Raw genomic sequence first — 23,036 nt, 5'->3', positions numbered from 1 at the left:
GAATCACATATGAAAGGGTTCCAGTTTACAGCTTTAGGACTCACATGTGGAAAGGTTTCTGTTTACAGTTTCAGGAATCACATATGAAAGGGTTCTGGTTTACAGTTTTAGGACTCATATGTGAAAAGTCTGGTTTGGTCTTAAGTAAAAATAGTGCCTTCTGGAGAGTTTCCCCAAGGCCCAGCCTGCCATCTACAGGAAGGTAAAACCAGAGGCGCCAGTCGGTCAACCTTTTCTTCTATTGAAATGCAGCATGATAGTCAAAGGGGAAGTTTATCTGAGATGCCTCTTCCTTTCCTCTTCAATGTAACAGGAAAATAGATCCCTATTTGGAGGGGTGGCTAGATTTGGTGGTACTAATAAGGGCCAAGTTTCTATTTTGAAATAGTAAGACTGGAATTGGCAGGGTCTTCTCTGGACACCTGGGTTGAAATTCGGAAACATGATTAGAAATGCTGTTGCCCTTAACATGGCTTCTATATTCCAATCAGAGTCAGCTACACATGTCCAGGTTTGGCTTCAAACTGATGACTCTTAACCAACAGTGGTAGGAGGTATGTTAAATTATATTGCTTTCTAAATCTGGTTCCCAAAATGTACATATTTTTAAAAATCCAAAACAGTGGCACTGACTTTTTTTAATTTCAAGATTTGAAGTCATTAAGCATGATGAAAACATCAAGAGTTGGCTGTGGCATTTGGTGGCTAGAAATTCATCTGTTAGGACAATGGAAATCAGGGATAGATTTCATCTGCAACATTGCCTAGGAAATATTATGGCCAGGGCTTGACTACTGAAGACCATTGCCATCAGAGTTCTGCATCCATAGTTTATCCTGAGAGCACCTGCTCCCTCCTAGCAAAGGCTACTTGGTAATAATTTTCTTTTAGTATCTTTGTCAACTTTAATCTTACATTTGATGAAGCTCATTGGTCGTAAAATGTACATAAGATGCTACAATGATGTTTTTATTTTTGTTTAATTTAGATGCAAATGGAATGTTAAAATAAGAGTATGAATGGTTGTTTAGTGACTGCATTTGAGGGAAGTGAAGTGTAGTCTGTTCTTGAACAGTGAGGGTTAGGAATTTTCTGCTGTAGGTAAGAGTTAAAACAAAATCCAGTCAATCCCATCTAAGTGAAGTCCTTTAGTTCTCTTCCCAACGTAATCTGAAATAATAGATTTTATAGTAATGAACAGAAAGGCATTCACTTTTATTTTCTTGCACTTGCTGAAACCCACTATGGGATTTCTATTGTCCATCCTGACTGGACTCAGTTGACTCACCATTCTCCAAGGTCTGTCAAACCTAGGAAAGCATGATCACTTCCTTCCCTGCTGTGGGCTTGCCATCTCTACATGGTAGTAAAAAACTTGTTTTTGCTCTAAAGACAATGCTATTCTCTGTTCTTGGACCAGGAGGTGGCAATGCAATAAAGCTTACTTTAGATTTCCTTATGTGTGATAAATTTGCATTCTACGAATAAGTTCTCACTAGGTCTGAACGGTACTCTCTTCGTTGTCTCTTCAAAGTGAGGAAATTAGCAATTAACTAGAAAAACCCAAGCAATAGCTGTTCTTATGGTGAATGTGTCTATCTTTTGTCTTCTAAAATAGAAACATACAGGCTGTTTTGTTAGTGAACCTAGACAGAAATTTCGAAATTAGGAACTATAGCTGTAATAATTTATCGACTTCTGATTTATAATTTTCATTTGTGATATTTAAAAATTTAATAATTTGTAAAAAGACTGTTAATGGTCTAGCATCCTTGGAAGCCCCGCTGCTCATGGCTGGCTAATTTACCTTCTCCCTATATGAGTCTCATTCCTTTCATTCTCTAATCCCCCACTCAGATCTTCTCTATTTCATACTCTCATGTTGATGGAAAGTGTCTGGATAACTTTCTTTAGGTACTACTTGTAATTTCAACTGAGGCTTTCTGAGGTAACAGATTTTGTTGTTACTTTTAATAATAAAAAAAGTCAGACCTGGGTAGATTTTAATGGGATGTGACCCTAAAGTCTTCTTGGCAATCACACAAGAGCAGAGACTATTTTGTGTATCTTGGGCCCAGAATATCACTTATAGAACTCTTTTTCTCTTCTGCTACCATATTTCATTGAAACTATAGAGAAAAGAAAAATCTATCTGAAACACCAACTAGAACATACATTCTGATTTTTTACAGTGTCTATATTAGAAGAATAGTCACTATGTGAATTAGAACAGTAGTTAATTATGTTTTTTTCTAAATTGTGAAAGAAATGATGTATGCATGAACTGAATTCACTTCTACAAATATCAGGGTTATGTTTTGCTTGGTTAGATTGCTAAGATTATCCCTGGCCATAAGAGTGAAGTCAACTATAAAATTTGTTTCACAGTTATCAGCAGTTGAATTCTCAGCTTTTATATTGTCAATATATGAGTAGAAAGAAAGAAAAACATTTATAACTAGATGTTCAGAGATCGGAAGTTTAAGAAACTCCATTTTGAAAACACAGATTTCAGAATAAACTCTCTTTTCTGACTCTTGAAACAGTTTCACATGTCCTTTAGCCATTGTCAAAGAAAAATTTTACTGGATTGAGTTAAACAGGAAAGAAAACTTTATTCAAGACTATTGCAATAATGGAGAGAGAATGAAATCAATTTCACTGAAACAAAAGACTAAAAGATTTTTAAATGTTGGGGTGAGCTAGTAAAAATGTACTGGAATAAGCTGGGGGGAGGTTGGTCAATATGATTTGGCCTTCTTTATTTATTAATTGTTGCTTATGAGATTCAAATGTTAGGCTACTGCCCTCCCATAAAGACTGAAAGGTGAAAACTCCCTATTCCTTGATGATTACATTTCAAAGGGATGGCTCCCAGGCCTTTAAGACACTCCAGGGTCTTAAAACTGGCCAATAGGCTTTTTAAAAAGATTTACATCCTTAAAGGGCCAAGAGAAAAATTGCAATTATCCAGTATTCTAATGTAAATGCTCCAAGAAAAGTGAGATAAGGGAAGTATATTCAGGAAGAAACTTGTATAAAGTTTCTTTCTTTCTTTTTTTTTTAAAGTCATGGTTTCACCATGTTAGTCAAGCTGGTCTTGAAGGCCCAACCTCAGGTGATCCGCCCGCCTTGGTGTAAAGTTTCTTTTAAACTGAGAGGGACATTAAGGCCATCTGTTTTTGAGGCAGAGTTTCACTCTTGTTGCCCAGGCTAGAGTGCAATGGCAGGATCTCTGCTGACTGCAACCTCTGCCTTCCGGGTTTAGGCAATTCTCCTGCCTCAGCCTCCTGAGTAGCTGGGATTACAGGTGTGTGCCACCACACATAGCTAATTTTGTATTTTTAGTAGAGATGGGGTTTCACCATGTTGGTCAGGTTGGTCTCAAACTCCTGACCTCAGGTGATCCACCCACCTCGTCCTCTCAAAGTGCTGGGATTACAGGGGTAAGCCACCATGCCCTGCCCATTAAGGCCATATTAATCACCATCTCACCAGTGAAAACCATACAGCCAGAGCAATTACCATTGTTGACTAAAAGAGTTCAACTCTATAAATATTTGAAGAGATTTATTCTGAGTCAAATATGAGTGACCATGGCCCTTGACACAGCCCTCAGGAGGTCCTGAGAACACGTGCTCAAGGTGATTGGGGTATAGCTTGGTTTTATGTATTTTAGGAAGGTATCAGACATCAAACAAATACATTTAAGAAATACATTGATTTGGTTTAGAAAGGTGGGACAACTCAAAGAGGGGGCTCCCAGGCGATAGGTAAATTTAAACATTTTCTGGTTGACGGTTGAGGTTATTTGAAGACCTGGTATGGGTAGAAAGGAATGTTCAGGTTAAAGATAAAGGATTGTGAAGGCCAAGTTTTACTGTGCAGAGGAAGCTCTTAGATAGCAGACTTTAGAAAGAGCGGCTGTAAATTGTTTTATATTGGACTTAAAAGGCTCCTAGTTGATTATCTCCTGGATCTGGGAAAGAAGGAAGGAAAACAAAGGGTGAAGAGGATTCTCTATAGAATGTGGATTTTTCCCACAAGAGACTTTGCAAGGGAATTTTAAGGTATGGCAAGGAAATATATTTTGGAGTAAAACATTTTTATTTTCTTCCTCATTATGTCAGAGTTAGATTGGAAAGCAAGTCACGATATACAAGCTTAAATAAAACTCATATGATGAAAATTTGTGGTTTGTAGGGCATGACTCCCCAGACCCCTTAGAAAGGAATTTGGGTGAGATGAAAAATCACAGCTTAGTCCTCACCATCATGACAAACTACCTAAACAGATGCAATGCCTATACAACCAAACTGTTAAGGGCCAATATTCCTGTTCACTTCAGAAATGCAAGAGCAAATGTTTACAGTCCTCGTCTCAAATACTTTAGTGTCCTAAAATAAAATCTTTTAAGTTATAATTATTAATACTATTTCAGGAGAGAAGTATTTCTTTCATGAAAATTTATTTTTGAATTTCCACTAAGAGTCTATGGTGGTCAATTATTTCATGTTTGTCTGATTTGTAATATTCAAAAAGTTTTGAAAACATTTCCATAAAGACAGGGTTTCAGGAATACAGTTCAATGTCCAGGGGAACAAAAATGAGATAAAAGTGGAAGCCAAAGATCATCTTAATAAATCATCTATCATTTGGCCAGCAACGTTTGGAATTTGAGGAACAGAAAGATGATGTGATATAAAATAGTGAAAACTGCTTCATATACTGGCAACTCAGGAATCTGCCAAGCCAGCTTTACAAAGATCCTCCAACCAGGATTTAGCTAAAAGTCTTTGTGCACATGGCTGGTTTAATTCATCTGTAATTGCATTTACATATAAAATTACCCTATATGTTTGATTTCAGGGTAAATCAGAGAACACCAGGGTAGTGTTCTCTGTCAATATAATATCTCTGTCTACAAAATTCCAGAGGAAATGCCACCATTAGTAAGTGCTTTGTTTTTGATCACTTGGGAGTAATTAACAGTCTTTCCTTAGTGCATTTTTTCTGAAGTGTTATGCTAGAGCATGTTTGCTCCTTTAGTCTCTGGAGACAGCAGTCAGTGCACCCTTTGTCCATTTTTTTGCCCCTTCAGTGCAATCAACAAGGTCCAATCCTTCTGCTTTCTTAATCTCTTTCACAAAGTAACAGATAAAAATGAAATATTTTACAAATCAATGTAGAGATTACATTTTATTGTACCTGTCCTTTATCTGCAGTGATATTCTTAACTCTCTCCATACCTCTCCAGTTCAATGCACATATCGCCAGTGTTGCAAAATGCACACTTTGAATGAAGAGACCTTCCAAAAAGGTTTTGTGTGAGCAGCATGGCTGTTTATTCACCTGGGTGCAGGTGGGCTAAGGCCGAAAAGGGCATTAGCAAAGGGCAGTGGGATAGGAGTTGGTTTTATAGGTTTGGGCAGTTTTTGTGGGGGCAGAGGTGTTGCAGAGTAAGTTCAGTTACAGTGGTGGGGTTGAGTGAGAGGTATTTACATTAGCATAAGAACAGTTAAGATGGCAAGGTTGGGTGAGGGGCTTGTCCAGGGAAGCTCTGCTGGATGATCAGGGACAATGGCGAATGCAAGCAGGGTGTGGGAGACATCAGCTGGGGCAGGCAGGACTTCAGACTTTCAGGCTCCAGGCTTGCATATGGCGACCTGACAACCAGTCATTTCATATTTCTCAAATAGGGATTTGCACATTGTTATAACAAATATTTTTCAGGCTGGGTGGGGTATAAAGAAAAATGCATTCAAAGCTTTCCATTTGGATATAAAGTAAAAATTACTTAGGATTAAAAAATGAAAAGACACCTCTTATACTTCATTCATATTGACCAATAAACAAATAATTTAATGTTAATATCTTGGCCTAAGTTTCTAGTTTTTCAAAATAGAAATGTATCTACCTTACAAATATATTGTAAATATATAATTTGTGCATATATTAGCATAGGATGCACATACATTTTTGTGACTACACATAGGCCAATGTTTGGCCTAGTACTTCAGTCATGCTACGAATTTAATGTATTTAGATATTATAATTGTTTTACTTGTTATTACAATATGTTGGCTCAAACAAGGTTTCATTGGAATTTCAATGTGACTCAGAATGTTATCATACCAGAATAATTAATGAATGCTTCAAGACAGAATTTTGAAAACAAATGAGTTCAGAAATATCAGAGATGGTATGCCAGACAGATGGAGTTAGAATATATATATGGTAAATGTGCAACATGGTGAGGCTTCTGATTCGAGAAATCATGCATTTGCTGAAAAGCAGAATGGAGAAATATGCATATGAGATTTTTGCCATGGAAAATGTGTGAAAGTGCTTTGAATTCAGGATATGCTACAGTTATTGTTGCGCTAAACAGTGAAATGCTAAAAATCCTTTCTCCTCCCTGCCCCCCACCCCAGAAGGAGTTTTGCTCTTGTTCCCCAGGCTAGAGAGTGCAATGGCAGGATCTCAGCTCACTACAAGCTCTGCCTCCTGGGTTCAAGGGATTCTTCTGTCTATCTCCTGAGTAGCTGGGATTACAAGGATGTGCCACCATGCCCAGCTAAATTTGTATTTTTAGTAGAGAGGGGATTCCTCCATATTGACATGGGTGGCCTTGAACTCCCAACCTCAGGTCATCCACCCGCCTTGGCCTCTCAAAGTGCTGAGATTACAGGTATGAGCTACCGCACCTGGCAGTCCTGTCTCTTAAAATAAGAAACATAATACAACTGTTTATTGGAATATGTTAGTTACTACTTCTCTGTGGTTGGAATAGTGTTTTTGAAGAAAATGAATACAATGAGTAAAATGTGCACTGGCTATCACATCTTTGAATAAAGTTTCTCAAAAAAAAAAATGGATTGCCAAGTTTAAACTGGTTTGAAATATATACTGAAGCCCAGTGCCAAAATTAGAGGCATCTTACTGTCTCATCTTGAATCAATATCATGACATCTACCTGTGGGGAATCTAGGTCATAAGGTAGAGTCTAAGTATACTTAACAGCCAGCTACACAGAGATTATTGCCTGCTTTATAGATTCATGCTTTAGCAGGGCAGGGCTAGCAAATTCAATATGGTAGCCCTGTCCTCTTGGAAACATGGCTCAAAAAATATAAAGGTCTTATTGTTTTTCCTCAACTGCTGTTCCCCAATTACTCTTATGAAAAACAATAAGAAGATTATTGAAAATTATAGAAAAATCTTGACATTTTAGAAAATGGAAGCTTCCATTTCTAGGGAAGTTCTAGTATGGTGAGTTTAGGTTTCTTCTTTCATGCATAGTGAAGCATTTACATTAAACATCACTGTTTAAATTCCAGCCTTTGTATACATGATATAGAAACAAATATGGAAATATAATTATAATTATTTTACATAAAATGATTTCATAAAGCAATTGGAAGTGACTGCATACAATAGAGTTATACAAAACAGTGTGACTCTATGCCAGAAATCATAAGTTAGAAACAAAATTTAATGAAATCCAATTCTTAACAGCAGTGAGAAATGTAAAGAAATAAAACTATCTAAAATATTGTCTCAGTGAAACATAGGCAGAAATTTTTGTTGAGAGAAAACATGCATATTTGAATAAAAAGAGAACCATACTGAAGCTTTATGTGTGAATGGGTTGATGAAAGAATTTAAACATGGATTTTCTTCAGTTGCATTCACGTGTGACTAATAAAATTGTATTAACAGTTCAAATTAATTTTATTTTAGGATAAGACAAAAATAATAAATGGTTTATGTGGAAGAATTAAAAGAGTATACAGAGTACTGTAGCATTGAGTACCCCATAGGAAATAATTGCCAAGCTTGAAGTCAAAATGAATAGCATAATTAAGGGATTATTTAAGTGGTGTGGGCATAGTTAAGGGTAGTGGAGTTCAAGAGACTAGAAACAACAGAAAGGCTCTTATCACCCACTCCTGGGCCTAAAATGACAGCAGAAGAAGGGACTGAATCAGTGAAATAAATTTTCATGGAAAAGGAATGGCCGTCTGAGATGATTGGTCCTGTGGGGTGCAACTACTGTGAGAATGGGAAAGAGGGTTAGGAATGATATCTTCTTGACCTCTTTGTCTCTGTGTACTTCCGACCCCTGCTACTGCCACGTATTGTCCAAACCCAGCCAGTAGCCACAGGGCAGGAGTGAATAGGTCAAAATCATGAATGGCTAAGCACTATGACTTAAATGTGCCCACTCTAAAATTCAGGCTATGCCAATGTGACCCTATTAAGAGGTGAAGATTTAACAGGTAATTAGGGTTAGCACAGTGGCTCACGCCTTTTATCTCAGCGCTTTGGGAGGCCGAGGCGGATAGATCATTTGAGGTCAGGAGTTCAAAACCAGCCTGGCCAACATGGTGAAACCCTGTCCCCAATAAAAATACAAAAATTAGCCAGGCATGATGGTTTGTGCCTATAGTCCCAGCTACTTGGGAGGCAGAGGCAGGAGAATCACTTGAACCCGGGAGGCAGAGGTTGCAGGGAACTGAGATCATGCCATTGCACTCCAGCTTAGGCAACAGAGTAAGATAACTCTGTCTCAAAAAAAGTAATTAGGCCATGTGAGTTCCAACATTAGGAGTATAAGCATTTTGGGGGGAAGTGAGGGACAATAGGACTTTAAAAAGATTGTTTTGTTGATAAACAATACAGTTTATCACATCTCTTTATTTATGAGTTAATGTAATAAAAGCATCATACATGAATTGTGAGTTCATCTAAAAACTTGCTTATATAATTATATAAATATGATGACTTGAAGGCAGAAGGGAGCTAGAGCAGTATCTGTACTTTCCTGATGAAGAAAAATGAGCCTCAGAAAGATGAAATGATGTGTACAAGGTCATAGCACTAATCAATTAGGGATTTATACAGCTTCTTTCCAGCCCTGGCTATTTCATGAACAGGCTTCGTGAGTGCACTGTTAAGAAGGAAGGAACTCATTGTCTGTGAACTTGTCACTGCTTGTTGAAGGTTAGGATCAATGCTAATTCCATTTTTAGGTATAAGGTATAATGCCTTTTAGGGACCTGGAGAGGAATAATTGTCAATCCGTTTCCCCCCAAATCTCTGTTTCATACCTGTTCTTACAGGTAAGAGAATGATGATGAGAGAAAGAGCACTTGGTGTTTGGCTGGGATAAAAAAATGCAAGTGCCAGATTCAGGTTTTCAAAAGTCAAATGTTGGTTTTCTTCAAAAAATTCTTAGATTAACTACGGGTAAACAATTTTGTGCTAAGGTATTTCTTAAATAATTATAAATAAGGACAAAATAAATTGGCCTATTTAGGCGGCAAGGCAGCCACAATTTTCTAAAAGTTCTTTTTTGTTTGTTTGCTTTTTGTTTTTGAGAAAGAGTCTTGCACTGTCATCCAGTCTGGAAAGCAGTGGCTTCCTCACCTCATGGCTCCCTGCAGCCTCAATTCCCCAGGCTCTATCTTCCAGGCTCAAAAGATCCTCCCACCTCAGTTTACAGAGCAGCTGGGACTACAGGCATGTGCCACTACACCTGTGTATTTGTCCATTCTTAGGATGCCAATAAAGACATACCTGAGACTGGATAATTTATAAAGGAAAGAGGTGTAATTGATTCACATTTTGGCGTGACTGGGGAGGTCTCAGGAAACTTACAATCATGGCAGAAGGGGAAGCAAACACATCATTCATATGGTGGCAATGAGAAAAAGAATGAGAGCTGAGTCAAGGGGGAAGCCCCTTATAGAACCATTAGATCTTGTGAGAACTTACTATTACAATAATAGGGTGGGGAAAATTGTCCCCATTATTCAATTACCTACCACTGGGTCCCTCTCACAACACGTGGGGATTATGGGAACTACAATTCAAATAAGATTTGGGTAGGGACACAGTCAAATAATATCAACCTAAGTACTTTTTATTTGTTTGGTTTTAGTAAGGTCGCAGTCTCTCTATGTTGCCCAGGCTGGTCTCAAACTCCTGAGCTCAAGTGATCCTTCCACCTCAGCCTCCTAAAGTGTTGGGATTTTAGGCATGAGACACTGTGCTAAGGTAATAAAGTCCTTAATCACTTGGTTGCAGAGGTTGCTCAGAAACCCATTATTTCACTCATGCTGTAAAACCACTGGGAATTAGTTGACCATCCTGTTTGAAAGAGCAGGCCAGACTACATCCCTGAAAAGGAAGTCACAATATAGTAACTTTCCCTTCATCACCTGAGAGAGAAAAACATGACATTAATTCTCTATTGCCTTCATTTTTTAGAAAGATGAGAAGACAGTTTTTTTAGATGAGCCTTTTGGGAGTCACTACCCTTTGTAAAATAGTCAACTGTGATGTGTTATTTGTCAGTTGGATATTATTGTTAAGTTTCAGAAGCTCATAATGCAGAGTTGTAGGTTATGCTCTAATTTGTTGGCATTTTCTCATCTGACAAAACAAATGTTGCTAAAAGTAACCAAGAGCCACTCTAATATTTGTGCTGTGTGTGTGTGAGTAAATTTGGAGCTTATGAGTACATTTAAACTTACAATGATTTTGTGAGTCTGTGACATTTATTCTTAACTGCCCATCATAAAAGAGTAATCAAAACTTCCTCTAACCTGTAGATCAGCCTGTGTGGCATTATCAAAATTGTGATACAACAGAGCTTTCAGGATTTTAATAAGGTTAAACAGTTAGACAAACAATGATTAATTTACAGGAAGGTCACCTGAATTTCTAGGAAGGTACATTGAATTTCCAGAGTATTGAAATAGAGTAAGAAAGATAATTTTTAAAAATAGGGTTTGTTTTTGTTTTACTTCCTTGTTTTTACATGTTGATGACTGATAAAGTTTGGCTCTGTGTCCCCACCCAAACCTCATGTTGAATTGTAATTCCCACACGTTAGAGGAGGGGCCTCGTGGGAGGTGATTGGATTATGAGGGCTGTTCTTGGTGATGGTGAATGAGTTCTCACAAGCTCAGTTTATTTGAAAGTGTATAGCACTTCCTCCTTCCCCTTCCCTCTCTTTCCTGCTTTCATGTGAAGACTTGCTTGCTTCCCCTTCACCTCCTGCTATGATTGTATGTTTCCTGAGGCCTCCCTCCCCAACCATGCCTCCTGTACAGCCTGCGGAAGTGTGAGTCAGTTAAACTTCTTTTCTTTATAAATTACCCAGTCTCCTCAGGTAGTTCTTTACAGCAGTGTAAGAATAGACTAATACAGAAAATCAAGGAAGATTTCCTGCTGAACTATCTCCAATCTGACAAGGCAATGGGAATTTTTATTTCCTGTGTTTAGATGAAAGTTTGTTTCAACTATTTTTGACAAAGTGGGACTTACTCATCTGAGCCCACTAGGTTGGCTGAACATCCTTTTGTTTATGTGTTCATTTCCATCTCTTTAAGTACCATAAGAATGCTATTCTTGAAGAGAGAAAGTACCTGCCTGCCATAGTAAAAATTTTGCCCATGATCTCCCCGTTTTGTTTTTTTATTATTGATAGACCACATCAGCTCTTGCACAGGCCCAGCTCTGACATGTCCTTGGAAAGAAACTTCACATCTAACAGAAGCTCTAAGGGAGAGTGAAATGTATAAAACCAAATGTGTGTTCTAATTCCTGCCAGGCCACATTGACCTGCCTCAAACATTTTAAATGGTGGTTTTGAGTCAGTAGGTACCTGGCTAGAGATTATACATCAGCTTAAATGTCCAAGTATTAAAAAAAACTAAAGAATAATGTGTGGCTAGACATAGCTAATATATGCATATGCTTTAAAAACCTGTTCTTTTATTATCCACTGTTTCTCCTTAAATTTTAGTGCCTTCAATCAAGATTTGACTGCATTTATACAAAACATTTCCCCTTTCCAGAGGACGATTTTTGCCTAAAATAGCCCGGGAGAACGCTTGGGAGTATCCCAAATTGTAGTTGCTACATCAAATAAATCACATCTACTATTTCGTCATTTTAAGTATTAAAGCATATTAGGAAATACGGTCTGCCACTGTTTTGGCAGGAGCACATGATTAAGCAGCTTGGTGAATAGAATGAACAGGTGCTGGGATAAAAATCAAAAAGCCCATCCATCTTTATGCTTCTGAGGAAAATAAACCTTTGGGAGTTCCAACTAGTAGAACATTGCTTTCTTGTTTTTGTAGTTCAGTGCATTTTGGGTTTTCAGAGCTTTCTCTGGTAATTTTATATTTGCTAATGTGTAATGAATCGCTTGCAGTATATTTGCTGCCTTATTGATAAACCATGCCAAACATTAATGGGGCAGAAAGCTGATCCCTACTATTTGGGCAATTATATTTATCATTTGGATAATGAGTAATAATGTTACATTCTGAACTCTGAATGCAAGAGCATGTCTGAATCCTTAATCCTTAATATCACATGTTCCTTACACATAATAGTTATCAGAAACATTGGTTGAATGATTGAATGCAACTTTACAATTAATTCAATAGACAGACAATGCTTTAGTATGTATCATCCTCTGTCTTTGGAATGTCTTCTCTAACCTGCATCCAGTACAGCTGGCCCGTTGCTAATTCATCCATAGAATTTCATATCAGACATCACTTCTGAAAGCAATCCTTCTCTGGTCGCGTACAAAACAGAAGTAATTACTCTCTCCTTGGGGTTATCTAGATATCATGTATATGTTTTTACATTGCACTCATATACTCTTAAAGTTTGTTTATATGTCTTTTCTGTAATCAGAGATAATTTCTTTTAAGCATACAGTAGGTATTTCTTTATCCCTGTCTTTTCTTTATCTAGCATGGCATATGTAATAAGCTTTCCCTATTGTAGGATAAATTCAATGATGTATAGATGGATTGAAGAAGATCCAATGTCTGTACACCTGAATTCTCATACAAACATATTTTTAAATTAATGTGTTATTAACAAGATATCAGTTGGATGTGATATTTGAGCTACTAACTCACTCTCCAGTTGCTAAGAAAAAATTTATTAAAGATATTCTTTTTTGGGCTGGGTGTTGTGCCTCATATTTATAATCCCAGCATTTTGAGAGGTCCAGGCAGGTGGATCACCTGAGGTCAGGAGTTTGAGACCAGCCTTTCCAACGTGGTAAAAACCCTTCTCTACTAAAAATTCAAAATATTAGCCAGTGTGGTGGTGAATGCCTGTAATCCCAGCTACTCAGGAGACTGAAACAAGAGAATCGCTTGAACCCAGGAGGCAGAGGTTGCAGTGAGCCAAGACCATGTCATTGCACTCCAGCCTGGGTGACACAGTGAAACTCCATCTCATATATATGTGTGTGTGTATATATGTGTGTATGTGTGTGTATGTGTGTGTGCGTGTATGTGTATATATATACAAACACACCCTTTTTTGAAATCCTGAAAAAATGAGCATGACTATGTCACATGTATGAGTAAGGAGTAACATGCAACATTTAGGGCAAATGACATTCAAAATGCAAAGCTATAGAGCTGAAATTTGGTCCTGTTTAATCAATGTAATGGAGAGAAATTCAGTGTTAATCTAATAGTGAGAAATGAGAACAGAAATATAGACAGGAATAAGGCATAAAGTTTACCCCATGGCTGTGGGAAGTGAAAAGCCATGTGCTAGATGGACTGGAGTGGTCATAAACTCATTGGCATGGACAGCAGTAAGAAATTCAAACAGCAGATAATAAGGACTCAATAATACGAGTGGCAGTATGGATAGAAAGAAAAATCAGATTCAAAGATACATCTAAATTACAATTGACAAAATATAGTGATTATTTACATAGAGTTGAGAGACGTATTGTGCACCAAGTTTGGTTTTGTCATTTTTGTTGTCCTTTTAACTTTAAGGGTTTTTTTTGAAATGTAGTATTATTAAGAGAAATAAAGAAATGTGAGAATTGGGTCATAAATGGTACAGAAATTGTAAGACAGATAATAAATTATGTTGCATACATGTTAAGTGCCCCTGAATTTGCAGATAAAAATGTCCACTAGGCTTTATGAAATGTGTTTATCACATGAGAGTATTTTCAGATAAGACTACGGATTTTTAATGAATGACATAGAGATAGAAGTTGAAGAACTGCAAACAAATAAGGTCACTAGGTGGATACAGAGCAAAGAACAAACAGAATCACAGTGAATTCTGGGAATTATGTACTCTTGAAGATTGAATAGAGCAGGAAACACCAACAAGCTTTAACATACCACATAAAAAAGAAGTAAACGCCTTCACCAAAACATTTTGGGCGATAGGGAAACCTTGACACTGAGAAATCACTTAAATCTATACTAGGTTTATGAAAGAAATGATTGCAGAATGCTCCAGGCAACATTATATTTTTTATAAGCATCTCCTTCAGGCCATCACCTCTTCTCCAGGTAACTGTGTTTAATTATGTAGAAGTAGGATGATTCCTTCTATCTTTTCTCCAGGTACACCTAGGTCTTACAACCATGAAAGTGTGTGTCAAGACTAGTTCTTGGTGTTTTCTTAGGCTTGTGCCTTAATTTGGAATCTTCAGAATTTTTATTAATACAATGGTGAGAAAAAGGAAATAAAAGAAAATAGAAACCAAGAAAAACAATGGAGCACTAAAAGATTTTTTTCCCAAAGGCCTGCTGCAGGTCTTTTCAAATTAGGTAACCAAAGTATCTTTATAGGAGATGCCTAATCATGAGAAGGTTCAAGTAAATCTTACCATCTAGCTGGATCAAAATAGGAATTCAAATTCCTAAGAAAGAAAATACCCTAAACATGAAATATTCTCTTGCCATCATCCTAACTCATTTTGAAGAAAAGCATAGAGTGGAGTTGGGTAGAATATTGAGCTTCTCCTAATGAAAGTATTAAAGAAGGGCAATGGAATTGGAGATAAACAAGAGAGAGTTGTCAGATTCAAGATTCGCTGAATAGTGACAACGAACTCAAACACACACATCACTTGTGGATAGTGATTGATTATAGTTTGTAGAATTTCATTGTTAGGTAATAATTGACGACTTAAGTGATGCATACACAAGACATAAAACAAATACGACAAAATGTTAATTGTTCATTTTTGGTTCTGGAATAGTTCATTCTGTTGTACATATACATCAGATTTATATATATATATACATATCAGATTTATATATATATCAGATTTATATATATATATCAGAATTATATATGTCAGAATCATATATATATCAGAATTATATATATAAAATATATATATCAGAACCATGTATACACACACACACACATATTTACATGTGTTGGTGTTTATATATATATATGGTTGTGGTAGTCTTATGAATTTTACGTAGCATTTGATCATTGTCAAAAGTGAAAAGGCACACATCCTTTTCTTTCCTTTTTTTTTTTTTTTTTGAAATGGAGTCTGGCTCTGTTGCCCAGGCTGGGGTACAGTGGTATGATTGCAACTCGCTACAACCTTCACATCCCAGGTTCAAGTGATTCTCCTGCCTCAGCCTTCCAAGCAGCTGGGATTACAGGCACCTGCCACCATGTCCAGCTAATTTTTGTATTTTTAGTAGAAGTGGGATTTCACTGTGTTGGGCAGGCTGGCCTGGAACTCCTGACCTCGTAATCATCCTGCCTCGGCCTCCCAAAGTGCTGGGATTACAAGCATGAGCCACTGTGCAGGGCCTCATCTTGTTTCTTTACCTTGAAGGTGTAGCCATGAAGAATGAAGACAGTGATGAGTAATAAGAGTACAGGAAACACTCTAATAGTGAAGTATGGGCCCCCATTATGATGTTAAGAAGAAGGAAGTAAATGATACAAATTTAAGGAGCATGAAAGAGAGTTAGTAAATGTAAAGTAATAATGACAAAAACTCTATGAACAAAACTTAATGCTAGAAGGGAAGTTCAAGAAAAAGCTAAAGGAAATTGATAGTTTGATAAGAGCAATGGGCAGAGATGTTGTATGGGTCAGAAGGTCTGGGAATTCCAGAGCTTAGTTAATACATCAAATTAGAGAATCAAAGGAGTAGATGAGAATGTATGGAATTTCTTCCTAAAAAGAAAAGTATTTCACTTGCTCTTTAATTCTTTCCTCATTTGTAATTTTGACAATTTATTTTAAAAATATTTTAAAATTGATTGGCAAAAAAATGATGAATAGAGAACTTACCACAGTTAGATGTATTTTGTGCATCACTACTAATAAATATGTTTGAAGTGAAATTTAAATTTCCTCAAAAATTTTTAAAGCATATTTTCTAAGAATATATTAAGAATTGGTATAAAACTCAATCTTTTTTTTACTGTAGAATAAAACATCTTCTGTGCAAGTGTAATACAATTATCTGTCACAAGTTAAGCAAGGTTGCATCATAATTCTGTCCAATTGTGTGGCCTGGCTAATGTAGTTGGGAGAGGGCTCTTGCTACAAAGACTCTCTGAACCGAAAATGCATATGTGCAGTTATTTAGGTGATTAATTTTTCTTCTGTTGGCATTATAAGCACTCATACATTTCACTAGCATTGAGTCATTTAATGTCAGCTATTTATTGCTGGCTAAGGAGAAAAATAGACAACCAACCCATCAAAAAACAAAAGAAAATAAAAAAACCCAAAAAGTCACATGAGCAAAAATCACAGTATATTACAGGTAGAGGTTTCCTTAGAACTTCCTTATTTTACATATGCACAGAACAAGGCCCCAAGTCACTTGCTGACTTAGTGACAAAGTTAGGATAAGAGTCCATGGCTTTACAGTTCTAGTCCAGAATCTTTGCAGCATGAAACAAAAATAAAGGTTATTGGAGTGATAAATTCAAGATATTTATTGAATATCTTGGTGACTATAGTTAGCGTATTCTGTAAACCAAAAAGTATCTGGGGCAGGTCTCAATAAACTTAGAAGTTTATTTTGCCAAAGTTAAGGATATATGCCTGGGAGAAAGTTAAGGATACATGACTGGGAGAAGGTTAAGGATACATGACTGGGAGACAGGTCGATGTCTTTCTCCAAAGATGACTTTGAGGGGTTCAGTATTTAAACAGGGAAAAGCAAGCTGGAAGGGAAAGAGGAAGACTATGGTCACATTACTGAATCGACTTGTTGCAAGAGAAAAGGAACAGGTAGGGGAATAGTCAGTTATATGTTTGTCTCATGCTCAGTAAATTGGCAGTTTATATAATATAAGGTGATCACAGAGTAGCTACTTGTAAGTATATTTAACTTTTTATTTGTAGCTATTTGCTTAGAAACAAAAGAAAAAGTAGTTTCTTGCAGAACTCAGCTTTCAGCTTACTTTTTCATTTCTTTTGACCTAGTGAAATTAGTGTCTCAAGTTTTATTTTCCTTACACAGTTCTATCCTGGAAAATTTCTGAGTATATTTTAAGAGTTCTAACAGTAAAAATGAAAAGTATATAAAGTTAATGCATGTTAATTAATTTGATTTGCCCCTCCACAATGACATTATGAAGTCCGGGTGTGGTGGCTCACACCTATAATCCCTGTACTTTGGGAGGCCAGGGGACCATCGGAAACATAATGACACTGCACCTCTACAAAAACATTTAAATATTAAAAAAAATACCTGGGCATGGTGGCACGTGCCTGTAGTGTTACCACTTTGGGAGGCTGAGACAGGAGTATTGCTTGAGCCCAGGAGTTTGAGGTGAGCTATAATTGCACCATTGCACTCCAACCGGGTGACAAAGTGACACCCTGTCTCTCTTAAAACAACAACAAAAAATAATGTTATATACCTCACACACACAATTTTTATTGATCAATTAAAGCAATGTTTAAAAAGCCAGTGTGGTGGAAAAAAAAAGGCATTGAAGTTATCTCTTCCTGCATGGTGTCTTAATGCAAAGCATCATGATGGACTCCTAAAAGATTTAATGAGTCTCAGTTCCAGCAGTCTTTGAATCTTATTTTATTTGCTTGATGTTGTGTGGCAACCTTAATGAGTAAAGCAAATCAGTACTTTTACCTATTTTTGTCCTTCTTTTTACCTTTTTGCTACTTTCTGTACTTCAATAAATACATACATAAATGAAAAAATAAAATCCCTACTTGTTAATTCTATAGGACCTGTCTTAGAAATTTCTCTTATACTTGGCTCCATGTGACCAATTTGGTTCCTGTGCTCCAGTTGGCTGGCATTAAGTGCAGTTTAAACTTGGAATTAATTAATTCAGGTGACATTTGAAATTATGAATTTAATGTCAGGGCAACAAACTACGGGAGTTTTATCAGTCATGTTCAAAACCAGAAAAGAGAAACTCAATCAAATATTTAAAGTAGGTGAACCTTAGCATAGGGAATTGGTTTAAAATGTGAGGGAATAGCTAAGAGCCAAAAAGAGGACAGTGTGGCAATCTGAGCATTACTCAAAGCAGGAAGGCTCTTTCACTTCTCAGGGTGGAGAAACGAAGGGAGGCTGTGATGTCATGGAGCCTGAGGATCAAGGGTTAATGGTAGAATATGGAACCAAGGTGGAGCTCTCAGATGGGAGGTAGAGTCATGGATGGGGCTCTGCCCTTAACTCACACATGGACTGTTAGATATCCGCTCTGAGGTGAGAAAGATGGACACTTCTAATTTTCTCTTCCTTTCACTATGTAATCCCAGCAGTACTGAGCAGAACTGGGGAAAAAATTTAAAAAACAAAAAGGATGGAGGTAAAATAGGATGAAGACCAGAACAACGATATTTCTCAAAATATGATCCACAAAGTAACTAATGCAGTCACCTAACAACTTTGAAAATGCAAACTTCTGAGACAGAAATCATCACTTATTATTCAGAACCTCAGGGTTGGTGGAGTATGATTTCAAAACCTGAATATATAATGAGCTAAAAAATTATTTTGTGCCCTAAAATGAGAAAATCCATGAACTATGGCTAACGAAAATCTGCTCAGGAATCTTTTTTCTTTCTCTAAGTTATAATTTATAATTCATAGAACCACACAAAGATCTTAATTAAAAATTTATATTTTTAAGCTAGTCAAAAATGAGAGAATTAAAAGAAAGGCTGATTATTTTAATTGACTCTTAAATAGATTAATCATAAATGCCCTAAATGGTTGCAAGATGATATTAAAATTTCATCATGTTCACTCCTGAAAATAACTTCAGCTTTGTGATACCACACGTATGATTAATGGAGAGAAAGAGAAGCAACACTTAGTAAATGTTTATCATGTGGCAGAAAATATACATATTATATATTTTATTCATTACAAAACCCTTGAAGAAAATATGTGTTCTTCAATCTTATAGTTACAGCAACTGAGGCACTGATACTTGACATGTGATAATCCATGCCTCAAGGCTGTTGCTGGACTGGGCCAAGATTTAGACTTGTGTAATTCAATTTCAGAAAAAAATCCATGAAAACTTTTATCGAATAGAAAATTCTTATTGTTTTTCTCTCCTTTTTTTTTTTTTTCTTTTTACTAATTGCAAAAATTCTATGAAGAAAAGTACAAAAAATATAAATTTACAGCTTGAGGAATTTTGGTGACGTGAACACACACGTGTAACAGGCATCTCTACATCAAGAAATAGAACATGACTAGACCCTCCTCATATAACTTTGCAGGCATTAGTTACCTAAGGCTAAAACATCTATCCTGACTACCAACATGATATATTTTTGTATGTTTTTCAAATATAAATGGTATTATAAAACATGTAGTCTTTTGTGTGCAACTTCTTTTTTTGAGCATTATCTTTGTGACTTTTATTCATTCTTTTCTCATGTAGTGATAGCTAGCTCATTTTCATTGCTGTTAGCATTCCCTTTTAGGAATATCCACAATTTGTCACTCTACATCCACAATATTTTATGTTGGCTACAAAAATATTCAAAATTTCTGTAAATACACACCTAAGGAAAGCTTTTAAAGATTTGTCCTGATTTGAATTAGAATCAAATGATGTATTATATATATGAGTGTGTATGTGTATATATATATAACACATATATAGTTTTATAAATTTAAAATATTTGTGTAGCTCAAATTGAGTTAATGACAGTTACACATTTTTATAATTAGTATATATATAATACATATATATATATATATATAATCTGCTGTATGTTTGGTAATGTAAGACATATTGAATAAAATATATATATATATAACAGATATATAAAATATATATATAACAGATATATAAAATATCATTTTATGCCACTTCACACCTACTTCACATCTAATCAAAAACAATAGAAAATAATATGTATTGATGAAAATGTAGAGAAAGTGAAATTCTGACATTGATCATAGGAATGTCTGGTACACTTTTTTTCTTTTTCGAATTACTTGGTCCCTTAACTAAAGCCCCTGTCTCCAGGTTTATAGCCACTCTGAACAGCTTTCTGATTGAAATTTTATTCATATTATTCATTTGTGACCATCAACAGATCTCCACTGCCATCTCATTTTGTCTACACTTTCAGGTCCTAGAGTTTATTATAAAAACTGTTTTTATATGACATACAGCTATATCTCTAGCCTTCTCTCATTGTGCAGAGCTACAGATTACTATTCCCATAAGAAATGTGTTTCCTTGAGTTATGTAGACACCGTCTCTCCATTTGGAACATGCTAAGTCATCTGCCCCCTTAGGAAAAAAATCTTAGCAATTTTGTTTCTTTAAGCCACCCATACCTTAATTAAATAGAACAATTTCACTTATAAAATAATAAATTTGCCCTAATTTTTACATACCTGTTTTCTAATGAACTATACAAACTTTGAGAATAGAGCATGTCTCATTCATCTATGAAACCTAACACTGAATAAATTTGTGTTGGATAAATACCTAAATAAATTAGTAGCTAAAAAAAAAGATCTAGCTAAAGGCAAGTAAGCCTTTGTAGATAAAAGACAACTTTACTTTCAAAATCATATGGTAATCCGAATATATTGCTTAGGACCTGTTTTCAAGGAGTAACCCTTTTAATATATTAATCGGCCATATCAGAAGCAGAATCAGTTAACACGGAGATAGCTAATATGTGAGAGCCATTAGATATTTTTGCTCTCCTAAGTAGGCCAAACATTCACTACAGAATCTCATTTACAAACAGGGTTGTTCATCAAATTTTCTCACAATAGATTGTGTGCCAGACATTAATCCGTCAATATACTGAATCTTCACAAATTTGTGTAGCTGAAATTGAGTTAATAACAGTGAGGGTCACGCGTGCTCCTAACAAATTAGATAAGTTGTTACTATAGTGACACATGCAACTAATATAAAGCCAGTGAATCAGTGAAGCTAGATCTCCAAAATAAAACTCTGTAATTTGTCAGTAGTAACTGACTGGTAAATCTAAGCTTGGTCTCTCTGGGTCTTTAACATCCAAAAAAGACGCCTGGACAAACTTTTAACATTATCATTTCTCAGGAAAAAAAAAAATGCAATTTGAAAGGCTGAGCTGGCGGGCAGAAATAGCCTCAAACACTGGCTAATCCTAATTCTGCCGGCACAATTTATTTTCCAGGAGGAAAACTGTTTACCACGAAGCACAAAGCTCAACTCAAACTCCCAATCAACAAAACCCCCAGAAAATGTTTCACATTTGTTTTTTTAAAAAGTAACCATCTTACTCATAATAAATAAGAGTAATTATATAGGGATCTAAATGTGGAAAATTTGAGACAGGTCACAGTTATTTTGCCAAGGCTGTAAACACCTTTGTGACACTGCCTCAGGAGGTCCTGATGACATGGGCCCAAGGTGATAAGGGCACGGCTTGGTTTTATACACTTTAGGGAAATATGGGACATCAGTCATTGTATGTAACAAGTACATTAGCTCTGACCGGGAAGGCAGTGACAACTCAAAGCAAGGCCCCCTGGCTGGGCGCCTCCAGGTCACAGGTAGGTGAGAAAAAGGTGGTTGCATTCTTTTGAGTTTCTGTTAAGTCTTTCTAAAGGAGGCAATCAGTTATGTGTCTCTCTGTCTCTGAGCAAAAGGATGACTCTGAAGCAGATTTGCTCTGAGAAGTTACCAACACCTTTCACAGAAAATAAACAGATTATATATAGTACAACTTAGATTTTTAAAAGGGGATAGATGAGCAGTTTTACCAAAGTCATTTTCAAAATTGTAGATTATTGAGCAGAAGGGGAGAGAGCAAAGAAGGTGGAGGAAAGAAGAAAAAAGACCCAACTGAGTTGCATGCATACTTCAGAATTTGTAATAAGCAATTTGCAGCATGCATGTTAGAATGACACACAGGCTGATTATGAAGAAAGAAGCAGCAATCCCCAGTGTCTTGCCCCTTTTCTCTCATTCTGTTTATTTCCACAAATTTTCTCAGATTTTTTTTTTTTTTTTTTTTTTTTAGTGACATTACACATCATGAGAGATAGCATGTAACTCCTTCAAAACCTCAACCCTAGAACACCATGGTCTGAATCAACAGCTTCTGAAAAAATGACCAATAGATTACTTTATGTTTCTGTTTTTTATTTTGTTGAGACTGAGTCTCTCTCTGTCAACCAGGCTGGAGTACAGTGGCGCCATCTCCGCTTACTGCAACCTCTGACTTCTAGGTTCAAGTTATTCTTGTGCCTCAGCCACCTGAGTAGCTGGGATTATAGGCATGCACAATCACTCGCAGCTAATTTTTATATTTTTAGTAGACACAGAGTTTCACTATGTTTCCCAGGCTGGTCTTGAACTCCTGGACTCAAGTGATCTGCCTTTCTCTGTCTCTGAAAGTGCTGGCATTACAGGCCTGAGCACTGTGCTCAGCCTTAATTTATATTTCAATCAAAGTAGACGTTGTACTGTATAATTTATGACATTAAACTTTAAGGCTTAGAATGAAGCATGGCAATTCCCTTCCAATGTCCACATTAATCTAACTTCAGTTTACCCTCAAAATAACACACAAGTGCACACACACACACACACACACACACACACACAGGCAAACACGTTGCATTTCTGTAAATGCATCTCTTCTTTCCATCCTTGAATGTATTGCCTACATTTGATTAAATCAATAATCTATATTACCATGAGTCTGAACTAGTGTTCCCT

This window comes from Cebus imitator, unplaced genomic scaffold (genome assembly GCF_001604975.1).
Source record: "Cebus imitator isolate Cc_AM_T3 unplaced genomic scaffold, Cebus_imitator-1.0 Scaffold100, whole genome shotgun sequence".
Classification (NCBI taxonomy): domain Eukaryota; kingdom Metazoa; phylum Chordata; class Mammalia; order Primates; family Cebidae; genus Cebus; species Cebus imitator.
The sequence above is the reverse complement of the archived record's forward strand: the minus strand, read 5'-3'. Positions refer to the sequence as shown.